The sequence below is a fragment of the Hippocampus zosterae genome, chromosome 13, assembly GCF_025434085.1.
Source record: "Hippocampus zosterae strain Florida chromosome 13, ASM2543408v3, whole genome shotgun sequence".
Lineage (NCBI taxonomy): Eukaryota > Metazoa > Chordata > Actinopteri > Syngnathiformes > Syngnathidae > Hippocampus > Hippocampus zosterae.
This window is the reverse complement of record NC_067463.1, coordinates 10,712,895-10,736,386: the sequence shown is the minus strand read 5'-3', so window position 1 is coordinate 10,736,386 and position 23,492 is coordinate 10,712,895. Positions and strand designations below refer to the sequence as shown.

General features: G+C 41.2%; 1 protein-coding gene across 18 annotated transcripts in view; it reads right to left on the bottom strand.

The window, feature by feature from the left end:
• The window catches only part of adgrl3.1 (adhesion G protein-coupled receptor L3.1), a 164,511-nt gene that overhangs the window by 120,672 nt on the left and 20,347 nt on the right, over window positions 1-23,492 (bottom strand). For 17 of the 18 annotated variants that reach the window (XM_052084581.1, XM_052084583.1, XM_052084585.1 and 14 more), the window contains one exon: window positions 21,011-21,091. The exons of the other annotated variant lie outside the window; for it this stretch is intronic. The gene's annotated coding sequence lies outside the window, so the exon portion shown is untranslated. The remainder of the gene's footprint in view (window positions 1-21,010; window positions 21,092-23,492) is intronic. 18 annotated transcript variants of the gene reach the window in all.

Genomic DNA, 23,492 nt, shown 5'->3' with positions numbered 1-23,492 from the left:
GTTTGGGAATTTGCAATATTCAACTAGCGTCTCAGTACAGATTGTGTTCATCTTTTGAGCCCCGCTGCATTTCTGCCTCCGTTCCACACCTCTGTTCAATGCATCTTGAAAAATGAGTCTAAACTGATGAAAACAACGTGTCTGAATTTAACACCAAATCCTCGATACATTGCATGCTTTGGAGAATTAGCATTTACGTCCTGTTAGATTCTAGCCCTGAATAATAACTTGTTGCAGGTTGTTGCCAGGGCCACAACACTGGAAGGATAGATTGCTACCATCTATGAACTAATTGATGTTGTGCAGATTCTGTGCACCAAGGCGGTCTGACCCTGGCAGCGTGTGTGTGCACGCGTGTTCATGTGCGCTACCCCCTAACGAGAGAGTCCTGTCTGTCATAGGACTCCTCATTCTGGGATTCTGTCTTCCACTAATGAATGCTGACCGGACTAGGCTACCTTGTCAACAGATGTCACATAAACACAGGCGTTTGCACACACACAAACAGTGTGCCATACACATTTACACACATGCTTATCACCAGAAGACCAGATACCCCCCAACACACACACACACACACATGCACTAACTGGCCTTCCCCCTTAGCCTTGAGGCAGAGATTCTCAAATGTGCCCATGCTGTGTTTGCAACCAAGCCTGCATCCATGCCCTGGAATTATATTGTGTTAGTGTGTGCGCGTGCGTGTCTGTGCGTGTGTGCGTGTGCGTGTGCGTGTGCGTGTGTGTGTGTGTGTGTGTGTGTGTGTGTGTGTAAGGGGCTGGCGGGGGAGGTTAAACAAAGATAAAACAAATGCTATCATTTTCTTTTTCATTGTACTTTCCTCATTACAATTAAACCATACTGTGGAATTCAATCGTGAGAGGCAAGCATGCACATAATAAGCAAAGCATGAGTTTCAGAACCCACTGGTAAAAACACCTGATGACAAATAGCTTTTTGCAATTCAAGAGCATAAAAGAAAATTGCAAAAGTAATATTAATTTTTAATACCTGGAACCTGTATTGCATATTCTGCCTCTGCAAAGGAAATTAAAGGGAAAGTCAACCTCAGAATATTCTTGAGAAAAATATGATCTCTGTCTGCAGCCACACTAGTCGAAACACGACATTCTGATTCATTTTGCGTATGTGGAAAATGAGCTAAGCAATAAAATCCACCAATGTTTGTCCATCTCAGGGGGCAGCAATTTTTGCTACTTGCTGACCGAAAATGACCTCACAGTTGCTCAGGGCTCAGCTAACCACCAACCATAACTCAGGTGAGTTCAGAAAACCCAGGAAAAAAACTCCCATTGCAATAAAATGTACATTTACAAAATATGAATTGAGTGAAAGAAATTAATCGGTCGGTTCAATGACTGATATGGTGTCCTTATACCCCAATGCTACAATTGCATTTCTAAACACATAGTTAAACATAGTTAGTTATTGTTTCTATTTTTCCTAAAAGTCAATCATTGGTGACCATCAAGCGCTTTCTAAATATTTGAATTGGAGTTCATTTGCATAATTGTGTGCGGGTGTATTTACTTTTGCATCTTAATGCCTTGCACCTCTGCAAGGGGGCGCTTGACAACAAATGCTTCTTTTATTGCTCTTCCTGCACTTCTCGTCTTTCTTGAGACTCTCACTCTTTTGTGCTCCATTGGAGTGAAAAGTCTGAACGCAGCAAAGCTCAGGGGGACGTGCGCTGTGTTCAGTAAAATGGCATGTGTCTGCCAAGCTATGGTAAATTACCTCCAGTTGGCGCGCTAGGGTGGGTTAAACCACCATGGACCCTTCCTGTGTGTGCGTAATGAGGTTGTGTGGATGACACAGTGTGAGAGGGCAGTGAAGCACATTATCATCAGCATCGGAATGGCAGACAGGCAGAAATTTGATTAGAGTGACTCGCACAGGTAGCTAAAAATAATTCAGGAAGGGTGGGTGGGTGTTCTTTGCATTGCCTGTAATGGCCTGTAATGAGCGAGACGAGCACTTGCAAACATAAATGCACAGTGAAGTGCATCGGATGGATACTGTGTAAATACACCACGCACACAGTTGAACCACCCTGAGCGGTTTTGAATCTAGACACCCCCCCCACCCCGCCCTTCCATTGCAATTGCCCTCTGCTGATGAAGCGGAAGATAATGATTAACAGCGAGGGGGCCCTGAGAGTGACTGGAGGCTTGCATGGACATCACCACCTGTCAGCTACCGATGACGTGGATGTCTTGACGTGACACCGTCAACATTGACCCATATCGTTGTTTTCAGAGAAACGCCCCCTCAAAGAAAATTTAAATCATAATTCATAAGGAGTCATACTTTTTTTGTTTTTCTCCTGGCAAGGTTGAAGCTCTAACAAACGGTAGCTGGAAACTGTTATTTTATGGTGGGTGAAGTAAATTTGATGCTCGTATTGTAAACTATGCTAACACTGGTCAACTGCAAGTTTTTTTTAAATTAGAGATGGCTTTGTTTCCCTTAACATATTGTTGACGCTGATTTAAAAAATGTGATATTTTCGAGCACAGCAAGTTTTCGAGATTTTTTTTTACATTCAACCGAAAAAGCATATGCAACACAGATTTTTCCTTGCGCTGTAACTTATTTTTGCTGAGCCTAACCATTAAATTATTAATATTATTTTATTACAAATTGCTAATATTGCTGCATATTATTATGATTATTTTTTTGGTATTATTATTTAAAATGATGCTCTAGAGAAAAACATTAGGGCAATTGGGAAAAATTATTCCTCAAAATGTATTTTCATTTCTGAAAACATTTCGGGTTGAGTGAACGCTGGCGCGTTTTGGCTGCCGCTGCTCAACCCGTATTGTTTTGTGTTTTTTGTTATTGTAAAGTGTTCTTGGGTGTCTTGAAAGGCGCTTATAAATAAAATGTATTATTATTATTATTATAAACATGTGTTTACTAGTATAATTAGAGTGGAAATTGCTGAATCTGAATTCAGTTTCATTGTATTAAAGTGATATTGTGATTTTTTTTTTTTTTAATTCAGGTCATCCCAAGGCTCAATCCCCTCTGAACAACAAAACAGTCGCATGAAGAAAATACCACACATCATCATTGGATTTTACTCTTGACAAATGGGGGGTGTAAAATTATCACTTCACTGTAAATGTGAACGTGAAATTAAAAAAAAAAACATTTAAAACACTGGCATCAATCAATAATTTTTGTTGGGTTTTTTTTGCCATGCTTGAGCAGACACGGTTATGCATATGTCCGCGATCAGCAAAATCCGACATCAGGCTTAAATTCATCGTGCAGAAGCGATCTCCCTGTATTACATTTGCAGATAACCTTATCACATTTTCATCCGCATTTTGAGTCAATCGGATAGTATCTGATTTTGTTTACTGTCTGACTCCAGTCGCTCAAGGTTTTGGATGGCAGTTTGAATATTACCATTTTCATAGATTCTACCCCACCTCCTCCCAACTTTATTATGCCAACAAATCCGATGTGAACCAGTATCACTGAAGGTAATTGGTTGTATACCTTGGCCTGATACAGCTTCGGTGGCTACACCCACGAGTTGATTTCTACGTTACAATACAGCAGGCACACACATGATTAGATGGGTGAGGGGGCTGCCTCAGTGTAGGAATGTGCGCTATTGTCATGGTGCCCTGAAGACAAGTGGCCTGGTTGGCAATTTATACCATACAGTGTGCGTTGTAAATCTTTTGTGTGTTGCTTCCCAGCAAAGAAGTGCAGAATGCAGGAGTGTGTAGCCTTAGAGCAATAGGTCACCCCTACATCAGTCTGACATGCTATGGTGCATTTAAAGTCCTCTTAGGCATTGTCTGGCTCGTCAAATGTGGCCTGTTATTTATTTTGTAATTCAATTTGCTTGATCCTTGTTTTAATTATCTTTTTATTTGAAGTTGTGGTGCATTTTTATTATTATGATGATGAAAATAGCCTCAGACATTTTTGATCTGTCATAATTGACTGTGATAGAGAAGGCACATTTGTGGCTTCCTGCAAATAGCATGAAAAATATATATAATTATATGTATAACGTATGAATGTCAAGAGATGAGAATTTATTTGAAAGCTACTGACAGGATTCAATTTTTTTTTTTAATTATATTTACATTTGCGTTTTACCACCCTTAATGCCACTGTAACAGCCACTGTAGCGGATGTGTGGAGATAAGCAATCGTAGTAATTTTATCCTGAAAATCAAACAGAACTAAAAAATGAACATGTAGATACCAAAGAAACAACACAATTCAAAATGCTGTAATATAAATGCTGCACAAGTAGTTGACTGGAGAGAAAAAACGTAAAGATGCATACTAAATATTTGTCCTTTCTGGTGAAGCATTTGCATATGAAAGGTGGAGCGAGGTCATTTAAAGATTTGAAAACAAATAATAGGATCTTAAAAAGAACTCTGAAATGTATTGGGAGCCAGGGAAGGAATGCCAGAGTAGGAGTTATCTGCTCCCTCTTACGAGTACAATTGAAGAGGTGAGCAGCAGCATTCTGGACCAGCTGGAGACACTTAATGGAGGATTGGCTGACTCCAAAGTAAAGTGCATTACAGTAATACAGCCGAGATGTGACGAAGGCATGAATTACTGTTTCAAAGTGCTCATGAGAAAGTAGAGGTTTTACTTGAGCCAGCTGCCTAAGATGAAAGAATATGCATTTAACAACGGTCAAAACTACAAGGTTTTTAAATGGTTTCCCGGATCGTAAAATTGTTCCACAACAAACAATTTAAAAAAATAAAATAAAAGCCAACTTTTGCAAGGCCTTCTATAAGAATGTGCTTTGGGGATGTATATGATATCCTATCTTTAACTAGATCAGTAGTCAGTAATTTATTTGTGTCTTGATATCTGGCAACATGATCTCGCAGCAATCAGAACCAATTAGGAGGAAATGACAACTCTGGGTTAACTCATTGAATACCACCCCTTTTCACTGGAGCAACCCCTTCAATCCCTCACATTTTACTGAATTTCTACTGATTTGCAAGGCCCACAGAATTTTCTGTTCTATGGCTATATATACATACAACCTGTCAAAATAAAGGTGAGACTCTCTTCTTTCAGCAGAAAAAAACGTTTGTTTCTCCGTTCGTCGGCAATCAGCATTAGAAAACTGCTAAGTTTTATGGAGAAGGCCGATTTTCTGCAGAAATCCTGAGAAAATGCGCTTTTTGTAAAAGCATGTATTTCAAGCCTCATTTCAAGTTTTACACTATTTTTTGCTTTTGTGACAGCTCAAATACCTCAATAATGGGTTCCTCCTACAAAAGAACATTACAAATAATGTTTTTTGTTGCAAAATAATTTATTTGCACACAACAAAACTATTGAACTATCAACAAAAGTGCAGCTGTGGAGAAGATGGTTTTTGTCTTCTATCCAGTTTGTCACCACATCGATTCATCCCACCATGTCCAGATGCACGACCTATAAATTATAGAAACATAAAAAGTTGCAAATATACATTATCTTGCTGCAGAGTGAGGTACAATAATTGTATTTACCTTTCTTTCCACCACCAAAGCGAGGAGTCATCTTTTGGCTTCTGGTTGGACAATCTGTAATTTATAGAAGTATGTACAATTACCACGCTTTTATTTGTCTATTTTTTTATTTTTGCTTTCCACTTACATTTCAACATCTCTCTCACACACACACATACATGCTCGCACACTGCTATTTACACCATTCATTCCACGTTGCTCAGCATCCAATTTGACATGAAATGGAATATGATTTTAGCAGAGCGGAGCGGACCAAATGTGGCCGGGTTTTTTTTGTTTTGTTTTTTTTTTAAAACAAAACTATGGCGACATGCAAGTCAGCACATTTACGGCGCATATTTTCATCCACATCTACGAGACGCATCAACCGTACATAAATGATTAGTGTTACTGGCAACTTTATAGTATAGTGGGGAATGTAGCGGTACATAAAAGTGACTGATGAGGCATAAGAAATGATGAAGTTTTGAATGGGAACTTGCAAGCTAGTCAGCAGTTACCTCCTCGTTCCAGCGGCTCTGGCGAGGACTCTCAGTTGCTTTCCGTTATGTCCGAAGGCCCGTATTCGTCCGACATATCGGGATCCAAATCGCTCTCCGATTGATCGTTTTCGCCGTCGTCATTACGAGACGATTCCAACGAATCGATGACGTGTGCCCGGCGTCGGCCATGCGAAGCAATGCAGCATCTTTGCCGTCATCGCTGGAAGTCGCCGGGTAGACGATTTGTGGGCGATGTGGGCATCGGGAGGCACAAAATGCTCTGCCAAGCGATGATCACTGATGTGGAGCAAGTTCATCTTCATCAGATGAACTCGAAACTCGGCGTGATCTATGCGGGCTGCGTGTAGCACGCCATGTTTGTGCAGGCCGACGTTCGTTTGACAGGTGCCGCTTTCGATTAGTGACCGAAGTGTCATTTTTTCTTCCACACAAACACTATCTCCTTTGTTGTTTTGTTTCAAGGACGCTTTTATACCGAAAAAAAATCATTTTTAGTTAGTTATTTCCTTTTCTCCATCGTTGCTAGTTGCTAATGTTCCAATCCACTATCCACATACGCCCCTCCTTCACTGTACGCCCTTTCTACAACTTCTGCGGCTTGATCCTGGTTGATTTTTACACCACTGCCACCCGATGGCCATTTTTTCGCTATTTAACATTGCCGTCAAGCCTAATCCTGTGGTGAGAAGTTGCATCAGACTCTCTTGCACCCCCCCCCCCCTCCTTAAAAACACGCGATTGACGTTTTAATACGTCATGGGGAGGGAACGGCTATGCGCTAATTGACGTATTTAAACGTCAAAGGGTGTAAATGAATTAAAGATACATCCCTTTAAAAAATATTTTCTCCCTCCGGAATACTTCAAAGCTCAGGGCTCAGCACCCCCTCCTTTCCCTCCATGTTAGACATTCTATGCCCGTCAATAAATTGCTTCTGGGAGAGTTTCGGCTTTGACCGGACCACTGCCGTTTCCACATGACTGCCCCCAACCGCTCCAAGGATGCGCCCAGAAAGTCGATGCGCCCAAAACCACCCTGAAAATCCACCGCCGACGACCTCGTCTATATGCTCCGGCGTTTGGATCCCTCACTGCCTGGCGGCGAGACAGTACATTCCGATCCAATGTGAACTTTCTAATGCTCCCGTCTAATCAACTGCACGCGCCCTCCTTCCCTCATGAGACTCGACGGCATGGAAGGAGGGAGCAAGGAGGATAAGGGACCGAGATAAAGAATATGAGAGCTGGAGAGAGAGAAAGCGAGATGAAGGAGATACAGAGGTCGAGAAGGAAATAGGCTGAGGAAAATTGAGATGGAAGTGTGGGATAAAACAGTGACAGAGGGATGGTGGCTGATAGGATGGATGCAGTTGGTGGGAGAGGGTGTGCCAAAAGCGATCTGAATCAACCAAATGCCATTCTGTACCCTCCCATAATTGGACACCTATTTACAAGGTAATACATTAAGAGCAGGCCGCATTTGGTGCACTTGCTCAATTCACTCAGTCACTTTGCGCTACAAAGATAATATTGAGTGTCAAATGGCAAAAATAAGACCACCGGTAAGTAAATCAATCCACATTGAACCAGTCTTTTTAAGGACAGCTTTATTGATTCTGCTGTTGTAACTGATCTCATTCCATGTGGCAAATCTATATCAAACGGTAGAAATTTTAAATATTAAGAAACATTTGTTATTTGTGTTTTTTAATGAAATATAATATTAAAATATAATAATACTGTTTTTCGTGCTTTTTAGAAGAGGCATAAAGAATTCAATTTTAGCCTGTTTTTCACTATGCTATACTCAACATTATTTACCGAGCAATTTAAAAACAACCGTCACTGCAGTGTTGTAAATTGTGTAAAAATCAGACATACAAAAAAGATGGCAAAAACTAAACATTAATAACACTAAAATAATAAACACCATAAAACACTAAAACAATGATGACTTGCTTGCCCAGCCAAAGTCAAGCGCAAATGGCCTTCTGACTGTGCTAATGGTTGCCGTTTGCGCCGTTGTGGGAAGGAACGCAGCAGACTCCTGGCCAATCAAAGCAGCTCCACTCATTCCCTTTACATTCAGCGCAGATAGAACCAAGCAGTCTACATACATAGCATGTAGATGCAGGCGATTGGCGTGCTCAAAGTACATTTAAAAGGAACTGCAAGAACTCCATTTGCGGATCATGTTAAGTTGGCTGCTCGGGATGGGCTCTTCAAGACCGCCTTCCACCCCCATTCGTGCAGTGGTGTGTGAAATGTTGATATTCGTTACTATTTTAATGATAGTACACTAGTTGAGTCATATAGATTAGTTCATGTAAAAAAGCAAGCCAACGTTGATCTAATATTTTTTATTTATACTGGCACCAATAGTGAGCACTAAAGATTCTCTTAAAAGTCTATAGTAGTTGAAAAATATCCCAGTGAAAACATATATTTTAAGATTATCATTATGAATGTGGAAAGGGAGCTCATTTTAGCAGTTCAAACCAGTTTCAGATAATAGTATTTCAATTAAGTATTAGACTGGAGATTATTCACTACTTAATTGTTGGGTTTGTCATTTCTGATTTTCAGATAAGTGATCTAAAATGTTTTTGTGTTGGGACTGACATGTCATCAAGATGTACTCCATGGAGTCTTTCCTTTTGAGAAGATGGGAAAATCCCTCCATTGCTCGTGTAAAAATAAGTTTGTTCAATTCCTCCTCAGTTGCCACAAACAGTCATCCACATAGTCCTTCGTTCACGTTAGGGGAGAGTTAATGGTTTACAAAACTGCCTCTGAAACAATCAATTATGTCAACTTGAGACATAGTGATGTTGATTCCACTGCCACAGCCATTGGTTTCTTCTCCTTGATTCATTTGTATTCTTTGTCACACAGTCGCTCGTTCCTCTCTCTCTCTCTCTCTGTCGTTGGGGTCCGAACCCAGTCCTGTCACAGTGGATCCATCAAAGGCCTGCCTTAAAGCCACAGGCGCGCCAAAACAAAGTTCGTGCGCGTGTGTGTGTGTGTGTGTGCATGTGCGCGCGTGTGTGTGTGGGGGGGTGGGGGGGGGGGGGGAAAGTTGTCCTGTACAGTCGGGAGAACAGCCAGCTCAGCAGTGAGTGATGTCGCACTGAAGTGGAGGCAGACAAACAGGCAGGAAATGACGCGTGTGGCCTAGATTTAAACCCGCAGCAAAAGCCAAGACCTCGGTCATCTTGTTCTGCCCATTTAGCATTTTTGATGCCGCCCTTATTTCCATTCATTTCATAATTATGATCCTTCCGAAGAGCTGGGAATTGACAGCATTGCAAAACAAAGCAATAAAATGAATGCTATTTAAAAGTGGAAAATGGTGTTTACCAATAAGAGAGTGCAAATGAGGTCAAGCGGAATAGAAACTGGAAGGTTGGAATGGGGAAAGGTTAGTCTTTATTAATGTTGTAGTATCATTTTCCCTAAGCTTGGTGATCTGCAACTCTGTTAAATTTGTCAAATAAGTTCAATGGACCAAAATGATGAGGGGACACGTGGAAAAAAAACCAATAATCAAAAGGCTGTATTATTACACACCCATCTCGGAAAATGAAAATATTTCCCCCCCCCCCCCTACCACCCAACTCACCACCCTAAATAGTATAATTTGTCTATTAAATTATTATAAGTCCACCTCTGCGCAACATTGCAGTCCTATTAACATTTAAGCAAACAAAAAACACATTTAAATCTACTGAATAACTTGATTAATCTTGTTTATCATCCCTGTGCACACTCTGACAATGAAAGTGACACTGCCAACTACTGTAGAGGATGTGCAGTTACACTTTATTCTACTATGGAGAAGGAAATTAAAAAGCATAGTCCCTGCAGTCCCACCCACTCGCCCGAGTAACGCACAACACTGTCCCAGCCGCCCCCCCCCCCCACACACATACTATTTGAGAAGAGCCTATTTAAACCAACCAGATTCATCATGAGCTTGCTGTGTTATCTTTGCCTTGATCTCTCTGCATATTATATGCCCTTTTTTTGTCATTCAGCGCCCGCCTCTGTCTTCTGTGTCCTTCACTCCAGCTGTGCCTGATGCTGCGCAAAGAAGATTAAAAATGTCTGCTATCCTCGGGCTCCTTAAATGTATTGTTCTCCTGTTTCATGCAACTTCTAGAGATTGAGATGACCTCGATAAAGTAACAATGTTTTAACTTTCACAGAAATTCTGTGATAGATTTTCTTCCGAATCAGCAATTTTGAGTTATGATAGCGTGGATGCAGATTGCACTGATTCAATTCGGAAACCAAATAATTTTTGCTTGAGAGGTTATGGTCCGTCCCTTGCCACTTGCATTACAAAGCAGGGTAGGAACTGGGTAGATCAGGGTATTGAAATATTCATTCAAAAAGGTCCTTTTCAGACATGGGCCCGGTTCATAATTCAATAATGCACGAACATCAACACTGGTATAAAACATCCACTTAACATTGGATTGTTTAACTGTTGAGAAAATGGCATCAAAAATGTGGAGGAATCCACCTAGGAGAACTGCTTTCATTTTCCACATTGTTAACTTGACTCACAAGTAAGAAATTCACCAGTGGGTGCTAGCAAAAACATATTTCTATTGAGTGGAGTGACATTAAAACTACCTCTTTTGGAGTCACTCTGACAGCCGCGCACCTCAGCGCAGCCGCTTGCGTAAAATGTCTCACGACAGATGTCCGCAGCGATATTGGGAATATTTGTCAGCAAACGCGTTTGTCAGATATTGCATTTGCACGTCTCTCCACGCAAACGAATGGAAAGCGAAGAAACCATTTTCTTCAAAGAATACAGGGACCGAGGCGACGCAGCAGCAGTTATTCAGAAGTGTACCTGGAATATTATCAGATCAACATCGAGGCATTTATTGTCCCCGCAGATTTGAAGCTGAGCTTAAGAGCACAGCTTGCAGGCGTATCTCGGGATCGAGGTTCACGTTTCCATCACTGTCAAGGTGAGCGCTTCAAACTATATCCCTATGTAGTAGACATACGCGTCAGTTTATTTATTTTTATGACAGCAATATTCAATAGTCTTCAATTGCATTTCTGTATCAATCACACCTCCGCGATGGTGAGGACACATTATTATTTTCTGCACGAGCACCGACCGCGCAAACTATTGCATATTTGATCAGCTGCATCCATCACTTTTCCCTAAATAGCGCAAAACTGATGATACAATGGGCTCCGCCAGGACATACGGCTAGCGATTTGGAAGCAATCAGCGGAGACAGTAAAGGTAAACACGGACGCTAAATGTCAGCGTGATGATTGCGCGGCTACAATATCACCTCGGGGCGCAAGATCCAAATAACTGAAATCAATAATTGAATCATTTCATATTCAAATCACGCCGGGGAGAGGTCTGGATCCTATTGCAGTCTCATATCCCGCGTGTGCTGATATATTCCAATCAGCAAAGTGGCACCAGCATTGAAAATACAGTAATTTAAAGGAACAGATGGAGGACGGCTCTTCCGTAAGTGCATCTCTCCCCTAGAATAGATTATTTGATGGTTACGCTATGCGTTGTATTGTGCTATAGGTGTAATACATCATACTTTACACGCATGCGTGTTATTGTGTCTTCATATCTCTTAGAGGCACCGATTTCCTTACCCTGCAAATGTACATCGGTTGCATTGCTTCAAATGGGTTTTGGTAACAATAACTATCATATGGACTCAAAAAAAGCTGAGAGATATTGTCACCACGTCAGAATGAAAGATAAATTAATGACAATAACACTGGTTAATATATTACAACATACATCCTTAATTCAATACAAAAAAAAATATTTTATTTACCATTTGAAAAACAATTTTATTTAGTTTTGCACACGGTTGTACAAAACAACCCACACTTCACTTAGGAAAGTACAGGGCTGCAGATTGTGACCATTTTGCTCGCAAATGCTGCCGTTTTTTTCCAGTGTGTGCCGGAAAAAATCCAGTTGCATCGTGCTAGTGCAAGTTTTGATGACCGTACGAATACATTCCGCAAAGGCGCTCCAACCTTGCGTCCGTCTGTCAGACTCTACTCAGAAGGCGTAGCGCGCGTCAAGTTAAATCCTTTCTGTGTGAATTAAAAAAATGACCATCAAGGTCTTGATGTGTACTTTAACTCTTTGGCGGCCATCGGACTTAACCAAGCGCTATTTGCTTTCTAAAGGCTGGCGTTCAAGCCAGCTGACTCCCATTCACCGAGGCTCTGATGACCTGCTACGCATTTTGGCGATGGAGGCTTAGGTACTTGTCTATATTCAGCTCTGAATAATGTGGGCTTTCTATCAATCAAAAAAGGCTGACGTATATCTAGAAGAATGATGGGGGTGCGATTACTTTGCTACTTTACTAAATTACAAACGCTGTTCCATATTCTCACATCACACCACTCTGCTTCCATTCGCCTCGTGGTTAGAATATCAAACATGAGACATATTCAATGAGATTGTATATTCCCCAAAGTTTTAATTAATGAACAACAAATATTTCTACGTCCTAAAGACTTTTTAAAATCCCGTATATAAATAAAAATAGAGTGTGAAAAAATGTTGAATGTTATTTTTTTTTCGTCCAATTGTTTAAAATCTTTTTTTTTGTTCTTGAAAGCATTTTAACAAAAATGTTCTAGTATTTTGTTCAATTTATACAAATGATACCAATTTGAAGTTGTTTAGCCGCCAGGTATTATTTTACTGCTCTCTCCGTGATAAAAACGTAAAACGGTATTGGTTCCTTTTTTGTCTTCTTTGAAACTTATATAAAGCAACTGGCCTGTTTTGTCAGCCGCAACTTGTTGCAACAAAGTTGTTGCTACAGTAAAATATTTTTTAAATATACCTTCCGTGACTGTCAATCTTGTCGTGAGACAAAACGACATGGTGCCATTTGAGATGACTATAAATCAGCAAATATGGTCATGCCGTACCATCCCAAAAAAGAGAGCGAAAAGAATCTGTACTGGTGCGACCAACTGAAAAAGTTAGTTGCATCCAGTGCTACCCGTGCAAAAGTTAGTGTCGAGCCCAATGGATGGTGACATGACTTTTTTTTCTCTTCCAGCCCAAATGAAAGAGAATTGCTGCGTAACTGTATGTGTACTCGATGTTTATCAATGTTTAATTGTGCAAGGAATTTGTGATGAAACTTTCATTGCCTGCTCCTCACATCTATAATGCAGGGAGCCGCTCGAGGCCTTCAACACTGATTGGCAGTCAGAACAAGTTCTGAATAGATTCAATTTTCTCCGAGTCGATTGAAATGGGAGTCACACATGGACATGGCTTGTGCCAAGTGCATAGCCGCGGGATTTTTTTTCATCATAAAACGTCAACTCAAAACACTGACTTTTGCAGCCACTTTAGAAGTAATAGGAGGTCTTACTTTGTAGTCGCAACTCACGATCCTCCTTCAACTTCAAATTAGATGTGACTTTACCCATTGAGCGTCGGAGCCCAAAGTGGAGCAACTCAAAAGGAGGAGAAACAGCCGGGAAGAGCAAGTGATAGATGGCAAACCGGCATCGTTTGTTTTGTTTGACACAGCCACTTCACAAATAAGACGGCATATGCTTCAAGGAATACAGTGATGCTAAATAGATGCAGTTGTTGACAAAAGCTATCTCTGAAGGCTATTTCCCTGTTGTCAAGCGTGTGCGCGTGTGTGTGGATGCGTTGGTGGTGGAGCACTGTGGGCCACTCAGGTCACAGCGCACGGTATTCATGTTCATAAGTCCTGTATATGTGTGTGTGTGTGTGTGTGTGTGTGTGTGTGTGCAATGCTGGGGCCTCGTCATGATCCTTGGAGGGAAATTAAGGCTCCACAAGGGACAGGCTGGTGTCTTTGACACAGTCAACAGGATAAGATGCAGTCAAGGATCATACATTAGTGGTGAACAAAACTAGGATCAACACAGGCTGGCACTGACAATTACTGACTATGAAATCCAGCATTTGTTTAATTTTTTTCTGATTGTAAAACTTCCTCCAAAACAGACGAGTTGGGGTAAGGTGTGTTGAGATAGGAACAACAATTTGTCACAAAGTTAATAGTGTTTTATTTATTTATTTGTTTGTTTGTTTGTTTGTTTATTATTTGTAATCAATCGAAGTGTTTTTCCTTCTTGTATTGCAACTAAAGGATACACTTCTAAAATTGTCTCTACAGTTAAAAAATGTTTGATTCACCCAATAAATGCGTTTGCTTTTTTCTGTATGAATGTGTATAAAAGTATAAACAAGGTTAATAAAGTTATGCAGCAGATGTATATATTTTTGGTGGTGGTTGGGGGGGGGTCTTTCATGTTAATAATATAAGATATCTTTTATTCGTCCCACACTGGGGAAATTCACAGCCTCCAGCAGCAAGAATGTATGTAGAAAGAAGAAAGAGAAAAAAACAACAAACATCTTTCAATTAAATGCAATATGAACACAAAATGGATAAATCGCAGTACTATTTACAATTTTCCTTCACATCATTTAATTATTATTATTATGATTGTTATTTTTTATTCATCAGCCTGACAGCAGTTGGTAGGAACGAGCGTCGGTATCTCTCCTTCTTGCAGCGCGGGTGTAACAGTCTCTGGCTGAAGGAGCTACCAAGTGCTGTCAGGGCGGGCTGGAGGGGGTGGGAGGGACTGCCCATCATAGCTTTTAGCTTAGTTAGCATCCTTCTGTTGCCCACCTCCTCCAGAGTGTCAAGGCAGCAACCCATGAGCAACATGGGGATCCAATGTTATTCCGAGCTTTACTTATAACCATTTTGATAGCCAAATGACACTATGTATAGTTGTAGCGGGGAGTTCTGGCCGAAGTACAGTCATACCTCTGTTTTCGACCATAATCCGTTCCAGAAGACTTAGAAAACCGATTCGTTCGAAATCCAAAACAATTTTATTAGCCCATGATTAGGGGCTAATAAACGATGCAGATATAACCAAAAAACTGTCAGATTTGCGTAAATCACCACAAACAAGTCTCCTCACAATGAGCAGTAACACTGAGAGGAAGTGATGCTTCCTCGTGTAACGAAGCCGAGAGGAATTGAGTGGCGCATTCCGAATTGCTTAGTTTGGTCGAAAACCGATTTTACGTCGGAATCCGAGGTGTAAAAATCTAGAATTTTCTGATCAAAAACCGATTTGGTCGAGAACAGAGGTATGACTGTATTATGTTGTTCCTGGCCGTGGGGGGTGTAATAGAAAAATTTGAATAGACATTATTTGACTTTAGTGATCCTTTGTATTTTAATGCTGCTTAACATTGTAAGGAATTCTAATGATGCTCCATAGTGCATAGTCCTCCATACTAATTCTGTTAAGAGTAAACTACAGGGAGGGCATTGCTTGCTTCAGCTGCGAAACAATGAAACAATTAAACTGAAAGACAAAGAGGTTCTTAGTTATTGTTCATTTAAAGGTGGATTCAAAAGCCAAAAGAGCACATGATTGCATGCTGCCAAGTCACGAGTCCCATTTAAACCGGCTCACTGACCGAGAGAAAAAAGAAAAGGAAAAAAAAAGTGTTGCATGAATGGCTAAGGGGGTGGGGTGGGAGTGGGGGCGGGGGAGGGGGGAAGCTTGAGAGGGAGGAAAAGGTTGGATGGCTTTTGCACATTGAACACAATCGCACCTAGGCGCTGCTCAGCAAAGCCAAGGCTCCCGCGCACTGCCGGCCACCAAGATGTTCAGCTGGAACAACTAAAGGTTAAGTGCTGAGAGGTCAAAGCCCTGATGGTGGTTGTTGAGGGATTTCAAGGGCCAAGATTTTCACAGCCACTGTAGTAGTCGGATACCAAAGCATGACCTTTCAGTCCCAAGCTCATTTCCTGTGAGCTGATATGTTACTGCGAGTCAATACAAGTCCAAAGGGGGTTTGGAGAGATGGGCGACTCAGATACCAAGTCTGATAGATTACAGAACAGCCAATACTGTGGTAACTTTGTTGACATTGTGGCATTATTTCACAAACTGAAGTCGGTCAAACAAGTTCCCATCACTGATTTATAACCACCATCACTCAATTTTTTTACTGTCTATCATTGAGGTGGTGGGGGCGGGAATTTTTTGTTGTTGTTCCTACAGGAAATAAAAAAGTAGAAATAATCTTGCCTAAAGGAAACACGGCACTGTCCTTCATGAAAATATTACCATCCATTAGTTCATTGTCACCGAAAACCTATAATAAGACAAAGAAAATGCAGAATAAACCTCATTTTTTGCTTGGGTATGTGACAGCTGCAGCAGCAACTTTTGATTGAATTCCGAATCCTTTGACCTAATGGGTGACTGGTGGTTCCCCCCAAAAACTAAATAAATAATAATAATTGCTTGCTAGTTGTGGATAGAGAGCCAGACAAGCATCTCTTAATTGACTGACTGATTGATTGACTTCCGTTTTGCTTGGGATACTCTCGCTCCCAAGTTTCCACCGCATTACAGTGTCTCTCAGGTTTCGTCTTTCAGAGACATCTGCTTTGTATCCTGCGCTCTAAGTTTGTTTGTTTGCGCATATCCGCGCCATGCGTGCGCGCGTGAACGAGTATGCACATATGTGCACACAAGGGAAGATGTCTGATTTTAATTGTGCTAGCCCATCTGGTGATTTTGAGAACAGGCTTGCATCTTACAGAAACAAACAATCCAGAAAAATAACACGCACACACACACACACACACACACACACACACACACACACACACACATACTCCACAAGTTCTTTCCTCCAAGCCTTCAACTTGGACCCCGCACAATCTGTACCATTCCTCTAGCAGCTGGAGGGACAGCATTGACTGGCAGGGTTTCCAATATGGACCCCATTGTTTCAGGACAAAGGCCTCTCCACTCAAGACAAAAGGTCATATTCTTGAACAATAAGCGTGTATTAATGGCGACTGATGGCGGGGGAGCAAAAAAGCATTTACATGTGTGTGAGAGAGATCCAATAAAATGAGTGTAAGGGCTGATAGAGCTGGCCCTTGAATTTTAATAGCATACAAATATACAATGGACTCACCGAGGTAATTAGAAAGCGTTCTCAGTATGAAGCAGAGCACCGTGGCAAACCACAGTCATAAACAAATTGTTAATTGATACCTGGCGGACAGTGTCGGTCAAAAACTGAACGTGAAATGTTCCTGGCAGAATTCATGATTGATGTCAGGGGCCCATTTCTGTTGGATAGTATGCTCAGGTAAATGCAACCATTTATTTTATTTTAGTTTTTTTTTTTTCATTATGGTGGGCAATTGTGAGTATAATATTTTGTGGCTTTTAATAGCAGGTATTACATGTTGCTTTTTAAATTGCATGTGTCGTTGTTTTACTTCATACCGTGTCCAATTTGTGTGTTGTGTTCCTCACATCAAGGTCTGATTGAAGTTAAAAAATAAGAATCTCTCTTTTATATTGCACACTCAATCATGTTCGCATTGCTTATTTACTGGATGAAACTGATAAATGTTTAAATGTGGGCTCTGACCGCTAATGTACCAAATTACGTTTTTGTTTTTTTTTTTCAATTGTGCATGCCCAACGGGAAGCACATGCCCTGCCTCACATCCCAACATGACGACTGATATGTCCCCTTTCCTGTTGTTCTTTCTTTGCTTCATTGTCTTGGTGAAATGAAGCATTTGGACCACGGAATTGGATTTCAAAAGAAGCATTCCGACTCATGTGAGAGCCAGGAAGGGAAACGTTAGGGGTGACAGGAAGTTCATTAAGGCATATGCCAACACATACCCACATGGATACACAATATAAGGTAGACCAGCACAATCCGACTCATAAGCCACTATAAAATCTTTTTTACAAATAATGTTTGGTTTTGAATGACATTGATAGAGATATTACTTTAAGAACATGAACGGCATTAATGCAGGTTTATTTCACAGAGAGGTCAAACTGTACTTCCTTGTACTTTGAATATTTTGCTTAGCTTGTGTCAGAAGAATCTATGAGCAAAAATGTATCATGTTTAAAGTTTCATTTATTTGGGCACATCGAAGCGTTTGGGTGCATATCCAGCACCCCCAAATGCCTACACACAAAGGCGCCGGCCACCTGGCCGGAGGGCTGTTGAAGTCCACGATTAGCACGTCAATACAGGTGGGCGATCATGGGGGAGAAGGCGAAACTCGGTCACAAAAGGGGAATGAATAATTCGGGAACAGCGGTTGAGCAACAAAAGATGAGTTGAGAACACCCGTCGCGCCCAGACGACATTGACCATCCGCAAAGTCTGCAACATGCTAATTCGATGTAGACCAGAAAGAAAAGGCGCCAATGTACTGGTTGTTCGAGGTTGAAAAACAGGTAACCAATCACTACTGAGGGGCCCGACCGGGGGTGCGGCATGCAAATATTGGGGGCAGTGTTTTTCTTGTATTTTGCATATGTTACAATAAAATGTGGAACTCGCGGGGACGGGATTTTGAGTGTGATCGCGGAGCAACAACCGTCGTTCGCTCTCAGAGGTCCGCTCCCGCCGATATTGAAGACAATTTTCCTGAGTGCCGAGTCGTTTCTTTAACTTTGTCCGAGAAAATCTCTGACAGCTTGTTTAGCTACATGTGAGGGACAGAATTAGCTCACGGAGCATAATCTTTGTATTCATTCAGCCCCTGTGTGAAATTAGATTGTGCAAGTGTACCTACTGAATCATTTTAGGAGTGTACGGACTGCTGCAAAAATTAAAAACATGTTTCAAAAATCAAAGTACAACTTGAAAAATGAGATGCATTCATCTTTCATAATATGACAACTTGCGAAACCTGTTTTGAATTGCAAGAACTCTAGTGACCTTCAACAAGAAACAACTAAATAAAATTAACTTTCAGATTTGTTTTAATTAATCAAAGATGTTACATATTTCTTCTTTTCGTACAAAAACATGTTAATAAGGACGTTAAGGCTTCCGGCCGATACCCAGGAGTTGCATCCACCGTCAATAAATTCAACGTACAATTCATCAGGCTGACTCTAGAAGACAGTATTTCTAATTAAAAAGACACTCATAAATCCGACATTTTAAAGGCCTCGCTCAGCTTGTAAATGCACTGTAAATAAGTTGCACTGAGTGGCTTCATGGACAGATGAAGGCCCGCTTTTGCGCTTTAACTCCTCTTGATGCCTTCAAGCACTAGCGGGCTGACTGAAATGAAACCGATAGCGACACTGCTTTGTGTTCTGTAACGTTCACACGGGGCCAACCTGGACAAGCGAATGCGACGCGACGATGCTTCCCTTCCCGCCATGTGGTCATATTTAGAATGTGGCCTTCACATGAGACGTGGTAATTTCAAAGCCATCATAACAACATCTGCAAACAAGTGCCTCAAACATCTGTCACCAATTATCATATAAGCCGAGTTACTTCTAAAAACTTAACAACTAATGAAAATGTATTGCCTGGCTGTCTGTGCTCCACATGGTGCAGCTTCCGTGCTGTTGGACTTCTTCAACTGGATCCGTTTTTATTTTACATATTTATTATTTAGCAAAGGTTGCTTTGACTAGATGAGGAGGTCGAAGCAGCTATTATTTCCAAGTGGCAACATGGAAAATCTAGACCGTTCAATTGTATGTAACGAGCTCCGCATTACACTGCATGCTAGCTATTTTGTGGACTCCCACATCACACTGTCACATCTGATTGCATTACCAGACTGAGAGGGCACATTTGTCGGGCCAATTAGTGCACTTTCTGGCACAGATGGAGCCCAGAGATCCCCAGAGAGAACAATGGGTCAAATTTAGGTCCTTAAAAAATATCATCATCATGCATACAGTAGCTTCTGCAAAAAAACAAAAAAAAAGCACACCAGGTGCGTGGGTATATTTTTGTGACTATGCCCCGAGTCTATGCTGTGTATGGAAACCCATTGTGACTCATCTTCTCGGTGGACTTAAATATGATGATGGATGGACTGTGTGGTTCAGCCTGCTGTCACAAGGAATGAGATTTTGTATTATTTTCATACATAAAATTATACAATATATGGAACCCTCAAGTTGAATGTTTTTGAAGTTGTGGGGTAGAATTGTGAATCCAATTAAAATCTTCCTTGAGCGCGAGCAGCTATTTGTTATTTTTTACAGTATTGACCCTTTGCCCTTGCTCATACTCTTTAGAGATGAATGACAAAAAATGAAATTTGAGGTGCTTCTGTGACTCAAATTATTATGACCTTGTCATTCTTTATTAAAATTACAAGAGAGTTGGGAACGTTTTACTTTACTTTTTAATATTTCAATATCACAGTGGGTAACTTACTTTAGAGTTTATGATTATTGATCAGGTCAAATTGCCTCTTGAAACATTGCCAATTTTGTAAACTCAATCCATTCAGACCTCCGCAATTTTGTAAAACTCAGAGCACAATTTTTATGTTTAATAGAAGACATGCATTGAACGGAGAACATTCAGAGTGAAATTTGTTCATTTGGCCAACAGTTGATCAAGGCTTTTGGATGGTGAAAGTTTGTTGAACCGCTTGAAAAAGCTATTTTCATATTAATGCCATTTTAAATAATCGTAGCGAGCATTGTGGGTCATTAGCCACGCAATAATATTGTGGGATTTTGAATATAATAGAATCGCACAGCAATTAGCCCAAGGTTTTTGTTTGTTTGTTTATGACCACGTAAAAAAATAACCTAACAACAATAATCGTCTATGAATAAATGTCAAGGCAATAATATTAGCTTAGCTAAACCGCAGTGGCTCATTAAAGTCATAGCAAAACAAAGCTTTTTAAATGTGGCATGGCTGTTGTGATGTTGCGGTAGGTCCTTTTAGCAATTATTTGGGGTTCATCCAATGATCACTCTGCAGCTAATTAGTCCAGAAAGGCAGCGCTTTAGACTTCCATATGGCTTCCCATTACCCTCTTCAGAGAACCTACTGTCACATTCCTACCTGTTATAGCACACTTTGCTTTGTCAAAGTGATATGAATGCCCAGGGAATCACATCTCACTGGCAGCTGGACATCCGAGTCCTGCAGAGACGCACAGAGGGAGAGGGAGAGAGAGAGAGAGAGAGAGAGAACAACGATAAAGCAAAGAGATAGTGGGAGGTAGTGGAGGTTATTGGAGCTCACCGAAGTTAAGCTCAAGTCATTTTTCACAATAGAGACAGAAAGTCGTAATGTGAAGTGAATACGGTGTGCGCTGTGAGAATAATGGCCCCCTCCAGATTGTTTGAATAGCCATAAGCCACTCAAAGACAAGACGCAAGAGGCCATTTTCACTCCCGATTGCTTGTTTAGAGTTCGCAGGGATGTCGTGTGCACAAGGCCCTTGTGCGCCTGTGTTCCCTGCCATATATGAGGACTCTGTAAGTGACACGGTATCAAAAGTCCAGAACGGCGTAATGGTCCTATCGCCACGCTGTTTGCTTTATCTCTTGCCAAGACAACTGAGTTAAATGCAGGCCGTTTCTTGAACACCAGAGTCCATTTTTCCACTCAGTCAAATTGTCAGCTCTCTTCCTGGCACTCAAAGTAGCATTTATTCAGTTAGGATTTTATTCACATCTTTAGTTCGCTGTCTCTGGTCTGGCTCATTTGCAGGGGTTCAAGTGCACTTTGATCACGCAGTAAAATTTACAAGTGCCCAAAAAGGTGTGAAAGAGAAAAAACATGCAACGTTGCTCTCTTCACTTATTGGTCACTGAACTGTTAACAGGAAGAAGGTTTGCCGTATTGACTAGCGGGTGATAAGCAAGGAAAGCAACACAAACAGTAGCGAAACGGACGTTTGCTGGTAAATGCGAACAAGATAGCAGGGTACAATGCGCCAACAAATGGCTGAGTGCACTTAAAAAGCACGACTCAAAACACATTACGGGTTAGTCCGTTGCTGAAAATTTTCAGGACCGGAATGTGCTGCGATCAGACCTTCAAATGAAAACAACGTAGCAAATGTTGACATGCTCAACGCAAAGAAACGTCCATTAAACCAATGGTATAATCAGATTTTTTTTTGATGCCATCTGTAGTGTGGAGCATATCAGAACACCTCACTTGCTGCCAATGTTATCACCAATTCCGCTGCACTTATGCCTGCATGTTGCATTACAGAATGCAAGGAGGAAATGGCTACCAAGGCATTAAGGGTGAAAATGAATTAACGTACATGCAGGCTCTAGCTGATAGGTCAAATGGCTTTCACATCACGTGCAAAAGTCACTTAAATGCGGACGGAGAAAACCTCTTGCAATTTGGCTGGTTGATTTGGTCCGCAGCAGTTTGCTTACACCTTTTACCATCTGAATTGCACCGGGTGGGAAATGAACTTGAGTTTGACCAAAATGAATGGCTACTTGTGTGAATGCACACTTTGGACTAAAATCCTTCCATGTCACTGTTTTCCATCACAATGTGTATCCCATTTGTTCAAGGCGAGTTCCACTCTGCTGATGGTTAAGCTTATGTATACTCATCTCGCCAAGGTCAAACTCAAAGTGACAATGTCTTAAATGGAAAGACGCAATGTGCGCTCATGTTGGCAGCTGCGCTGCGTTGTTGTTTACTGCAACAACTGATGGAGCAGCGGAATAAGCACCTCTCCGTTTGGCCTTGCCATTGCCGTGCAACAATTTCTGCCCAGTGTTGCATGCCAGACCAACACACAAAGACTAGGAATTGTAATTCAGAAATTGCGTTTGGTTCGAATGCTGATACCAAGCGAGAATTCAAAAATACATCTTGTGAGGATACACAGCAGACCATCATCGCCATCATTGTAGAAACCTCGGAGAGGAATCTGATTGAACTAGGAGGGTATGCTCTGAGGCTCTGATTCAAGGCAATTCCATGGCATCTCTGAGGAAAGGTGGTGTAACATAATCCTAAACGTGCGCCTGTCTCAGCATTTTAGGAAAGTGAAGTCATCAAAATGTGAAATGAGTTAATATTATTTTGCATACAAAAAAAACAGCAAATGACTCATTTAATGTCTTTTTCTAGCAGTGTATTTGCCAGTTACTAGTGCAGGGTGTACCCCGCCTACTGCCCGAAGTCAGGCTACAGCACACTCGCAACCCTCTTAAGGATAATGCGGTTCAGATAATGGATGGACGGATGCATTCTGTTTTTATTCACATTTCACACAAAATCCGAATTAATTGAACAGTGTTTATTAGTTTTTTTCTTCTTTCTTCTTTCTTTTTTGGTCATCCTGTGTGGAGTTTGCGTTTTCTCCCTGTGCCTGCATGGGGTTTCTCCGGGTACTCCGGTTTCTTCCCACGATTCAAAAAACATCCGTGGCAGTTTACGGGAGCACTCTAAACTGTCCCTAGGTGTGAGTGTGAGCGCAGATGGTGGTTGTGAGCCCTGCGATTGGCTGGCAACCAGTTCAGGGTGTACCCCGCCTGCTGCCCAAAGGCAGCTGGGATAA